This window comes from Tenrec ecaudatus, chromosome 8 (assembly GCF_050624435.1).
Source record: "Tenrec ecaudatus isolate mTenEca1 chromosome 8, mTenEca1.hap1, whole genome shotgun sequence".
In the NCBI taxonomy this organism is placed as follows: domain Eukaryota; kingdom Metazoa; phylum Chordata; class Mammalia; order Afrosoricida; family Tenrecidae; genus Tenrec; species Tenrec ecaudatus.
The window spans coordinates 76,445,444-76,451,208 of record NC_134537.1 but is presented as its reverse complement, the minus strand read 5'-3'; positions in this window follow the sequence as shown (position 1 = coordinate 76,451,208).

Sequence of the window (5,765 nt, the reverse complement as noted above, 5' to 3'; positions counted from 1 at the left end):
ACTGTATTTAACCCAAACAGATTTGTTTATTCTTTTGTCAGTCCATGGTAATTTCAATGTGCTTCGCCGGCACCGTAATTCCACTGCATCAACTCTTCCTCAGCTTTCCTTATTCAATGTCCACCTTTCAATGCATATGAGAAAATGGAAAATATCATGGATTGGGATAGGTATACCTTAGCCTTCAAAGTAACAACCTTGCTTTTCAACACTTAAAAGTGTTGAAAATGATTTGTGCAGCAGATTGACCCAATGCAATCCATCCTTTATCTCTTGATTACTGCTCTTCATAAGGCTTTTAGTGGCTAATTCCTCAAAATCTGGAAGCTTATTTCTTCTTTGTTCTCTTCTTAGTCTAGAAGCTCCACTGAATCCTGTTAACTTCAGCTACTCCTACTGGTATTTGAACTACCCATGACAGAGTTCCCAACATCCCAGCAACAAACAGGCCACAAAAGCACACCAAAAAAAACAGATGAGGGATGGAGGTAAAGCTTCTGAGTGCTTAAAACACCTAGAGCAAGCAAGCCCCAGTGATTATCATGACTTTGCATGTTCCCGCAGTCCAGCTGTGAAGACATTTGCGCAGTCATACTGCTCGGAGTCCCAGATGGGATTGTTTCTTTGGCCAGTCCCCATGCCTTATAGAGATATGGTTAATGATTCTATTGATCTTTATGAACTACTGTAGAGATGCTAAAATCACTTTTAAGGCTTCCATAATAGTGACTGCATGATACCAAAAACTGAGTGTGTGTGTGTGTGTGTGTGTGTCTATAGACAAAAGCTGTAGCAGGAAAAATGTGATGAAATTAGGTACTTGGACATTTTAGGAATGAAAGATTAATTTATTTAAGTTGGCATAAAAAGAGCTCAGTATTGGCTTTTACTTTTTCTTTTAATAAATGGCTGTGGAGCAGCTGAGGCCCGGCTAACCACTGGGAACTTGGGTGAATCTCTCTATATTAGGATTTAACTCTTGTAGCTTTGCTTTCATTGCTTCAGTGAGACAAAAGGATTCAGCTAAAGTCTTTAGTGAAAAAATATTTCTCTTTCTAGAATTTTCAGCTCCCAGTTTTCTTCATTAAATGCTCTCATTGGCGGCTTTAGGTCTCTATCATCTCCATTGCTTAGTTCTGGAATTGTGACCATTATCCTTTTCTCGTATGCAGCGCCGCACTTTGGAAACATGATTATGAGGCTAAATATAAATAAAAATATTCAACCAAATACAAAGCCACACATTCAACACAATATCAACTGCAATATGAAAGGAAGACGGTTTCCTCTCTGAGTAAGTTGTTTGCCTTGGGACGCACATAGACTGAAAAGTCTGCATCCATCATAGGAAATCCCTGTATAATGTAAATTAAAGGGAGACAGGAAGCAGCTTGGTATGCATTCTATGGTGACCACCTGCGTCCACTAGTGGATAGAAGTGGATGAAAGACAGCATTGCAAAGGTGGGCTGTGTCTGGACGTGTTCTATTGGCAACGGTTGACCTGGTCCAGAGAGGCCAGCGATGAGAGAGGACAGGATGAACTGGTCTCCCTGAAGTTTAAGACTTGTGCAGGTCCCGAGCTTACGACATCCTTTAGCCTCTGTGGCCTGGGGATGATGGAGATTATTCATATTTTAGAACATGCTTGTGTCTTCACAGTACTGGGCTGATAGTAATAGAAAACTTAAATTTTTTATCTAAAATGGAGAATGATAAAAGACATGAAGTGACTGGCTTACAATTGTCATTGGTGTGTGTTGAAATGAGTGAGACATGAGAGGGTCCCTACTGAATAGTTTCCTCTTTTCCTGATAGTTGGGAAAGATTTGTATGATTCAGGTTGCGCACTTGCTAATAGGGTTATTGTGACTGTAAAATCTAGTGGTAGAAGATATAACTGAAAGAACAGGGCAATTGATTCCTTGTGCATGGAGGTTATAATGCCTACAAGAGCAAGAAAGCATCTTAGGGTGAAGTTGTGTTAGTCTGTGTAGACTAGAGAAACAAATTCATGGGGGCTCATATGTGAATAAGCTAGAGATTTATGTACAAGAGCAAGCTCAGTCCAGATCAAGTCCATAAGTCTGATATTAGCCTATATGTCCGATAAAAATCTATAAAGTCCTCTTCTGATTGATAAAACGCATGTAATGATGCTGAATGCAGGAAGATCACAAGGTAGTGGGTTCAAAGTCTTTTGGATCCAGAGATGGTAGAAGCATCTCAGCGCTGGCAGGGGTCTCCAAGTGGTTCCTCCAGTTTCCAGGGCATGGAATCTACCAGCATAGTGCCATGTGTCTTGTTGGTAGAGAGTCTCCGAGGAAGTCAGCAGAGAGAGAGAGGTGTCTCCTGCCTCCAAGCAGGAAATACAGGATTTCCCAGAATTCTCAGGAGAAGGCTGTGCCCACACAGAGGTCTCATTGGCTATGATCTGATTTGTGGGGTATAAAAAGACTTTTCCCCATAGTCTTTCCCCCAAATCTATGTCAGACCTATGGCACTGCTTGTAACTAATGGTAAATGATTGTCAAGTTATCTCCCTGAAGGCACCAGCCATCCAGAGCAAGCAGACCCTATTGTCTGTCCCTCCATAGGTGAGGCTCACTCCCTACCATTAGGGACAGTGGATTGCTTTACTTGAAGGGCTCAGAATAAATCAAGTCTCCAGTTCAAGGACAATCAAGGTTAGGCCACCATAATGAATATCGTCACATGAGTAGCCTTAATTCCCCCTTTACCTGTAGTGTGTACACCCCTAGATTGTCTTCCCTTCCATTACTCTATTACCTATAATATTACCCCTTCCTGTGAAGTATGTCTTTATTGCTCTATCTCTTCTCCTCTCTCATCTGTCTGTGCTATGTGCAGACCTGGCTGATGAGAACCTGGCCATCCAGGAGGTGAGCATGCTACCAGTCAGTCTGACTCCTATGATTTTACTATAATTTTATATATCATAACTATACAAATGTGCCTATTGGACCCGTGATATAGTTGTGAGATGCAGGTTTCCCCCACACCAATTGATAGACTAGGCTCCATCCGTTCACTCTTAATCCGCTCAAATTCCAAATTGACATCAGATTATGTAATACCACAGAAGTGAAAGTGCTTACTAATGTCTCGTCTTTGTCATCTACCAGAATGATTGAGTAGAACCAAGAAAATAGCACATGTGAAAGACTTCCAGTCAGTTTTGACATTCTGATGAGTATAGGAGTGATCTATCTCTGAAGCAGGAAAAGAGAATCCCACCACTGTCAAGATAGAAAAACTCCCAATGGCTGTTTCTGTCTGAAGTGATAGAGGTACCACGTGCACTTGAGACCAAAGCACCCACATCGTAAGGCATAAAAGTCTATACTGAGACCATTATACACATCAGAGGAGCAGAGACCATGAGGCAGAGTGTTTGGCTTCTTGGTCCTCAGAAAAAGGCAGTGATATAAGTCTGGAAAGAGCTATGCCTGGCAGCATAGCTGAGAAGAGACAGAAGAACTGTATCCATAGAACATTGTATCCTGTTAGCTTCCTGAGTACTGTCTGTGAGCTCTGTGTGGGCAATGAAATGACTTATCAGATTAAGTAGAGAGGTGGAGTGCCTTGGTAGGAATGGTTGGACTCAGAATAGGTCAAAGAAGGACAGCATGTGGAGGTATGACTGACCTCTCCTTGGGGAAGGAGGCCTTCTGTAGATGGATGTGTATTTGAACTTTCTTTCTCTTGGGGCTAACCACAAAGGTTAGTCCTGGCTTTACCTCTGCTGCTTTTAACTTCCCTGGTCCTCCCACTGACTGCCCTTGACTCTCTCTCTCTCTCTCTCTCTCTCTCTGCCAATCTCTTTCTTATTGTATTTTGCCTTCCCCTTCATCCAAGTCAATGCATATCTTCAATATGGATTACAATTCAATGTAAAGAAGACCAACATCCTCACCATTGGCCCAATAGGTCTTATCATAATAAATGGAAAAAGGTCAAGGGCTTTGTCTTGTGTGGATGCAATCAATGCTTGTGGAAGCAGCAGTCCAGAGATCAAAAGCAATGTATCGTTAGATAAATCTGCTGCAAAAGATCTCTTTAGAGTATTGGAAAGTAAAGATGTTACTTTGAGTATTAAGCCAAGGTATTTTCAATTGCCTCAAATATATGTGAACTTTGGACAATGAAGAAGGAAGATCACAGAAGAGTCTATGCATTTGAATTGTGGTGCTGGAGAAGAAGGTTGAAAGTATCATGAATTGCCAAAAGGACAAACCAACTGTCTTGAAACAAGTACAGTCAAAGTGCTCCTTATAGGCAAAGATGCAGAGATTTCACCTGTCATCCTTTGGACACATTCTCACCAGGGCCAAGTCCCCAGAGAAGGATGTAAGGCTTGGTAAAATAGAGAGGGAGCAAAAAAGAGCAAGCCCTCAAGGCAATGGCCTGACGCTGTGGCTGCCCTATGGCACAAGCATCGGAACAATGAGGAGGATGGTGCGAGACTGGGCCGTGTTTTATTCTGTCATGCATGCAGTTGCTGGGGGTCATAACTGGCAGGATGGTACGTACCAACAACAACACATGGTTGCCATCTAGCCAGTGACTTACCTTCTCGTCTCTTCCAACTATTCCTTAACTGTTGTAAAATGTTAAGTAAAGGTGTTTGAACTAAAAATGCAATAGTCTTTGATAGTTACACCAATTCATTCTTAAGTATTAGTTGCCCATAATTTGGACATTCATAACCTAGGGACTTAACGTATTAAAATTTTAATATCACTTAAAATAAGCTGATACATCACATTATTGTGTTCATATCCATGATCCCTAGGGGTATATTCCTATCTTAAATTCGTAGGAGTAAAATTTGCTAGTTAAAAAGTTGATTTTTTTTGGTATGAAATGATACCTAAATTTAGACTTTTTAGTGGTACAACACGACAGCTTTCTCTCTCTCTCTTTCTTCCTTTCTAATTCCAGTGAAATGAGTACTTCAAAATATTTAACAACTTTATAGAGAAATTAGAATAGTAAATTTAATAAATTTGTCTAAATATTAAAGGTAATATTAATTTACATAGTCCACTGCTTTCCAAAATAACAATGATATAAATCACACTTGAAAAATATCTCTGCAACATTATCTGTGAGGGAAGAAAAAACTGAATTTGGGCTTTGACTCTGTGCTAATATGTTCGGTATCCTTCTTTATGTGAATTCTTCTACTTGTTTACTTTGGGACATTGACAGTACCCTCCAGGCTCAATAGTCTCTGATTCTGAAAGAACCTTTTAATTTTTTTCACAGCGATAAGAGTTTATTGAAAGATAATTATTTATTTAATTTTTAACATTACTGGTATTGTTTCTGTTTGTTACTAGAATTATTTTCATTCAAAGAGGCAAAGGAAAAGCTTAAATAAATGAAGTTTTAATTGAAGTATTTCCTTTCTAAACTCTTACCATTTAAAATGATATGTAGAAGCAAATTTCACCTACTCACCTACCTAATGGATCGCTCATACTTATTCTGATATTGTTTATAGAGGACATGTCCTGATAACTGAGATAGAGTTTAGAAAATGTTCTCAAGGTTAATTCAGATGATAAATGACAAACAAGTTCACAGATGTGTAATCTACTCCCAGGATCTATGCTTGTCGATTCTATGCTATGCTGTCTCTTTTCTGCGCCGGGAGTCTCACAGATAGCACTAATAGAGGTCCTTTTAGTGGGGCTGCAGACAGCAATCTTGTAGAAAATTCTACTAAACCCATTTCTA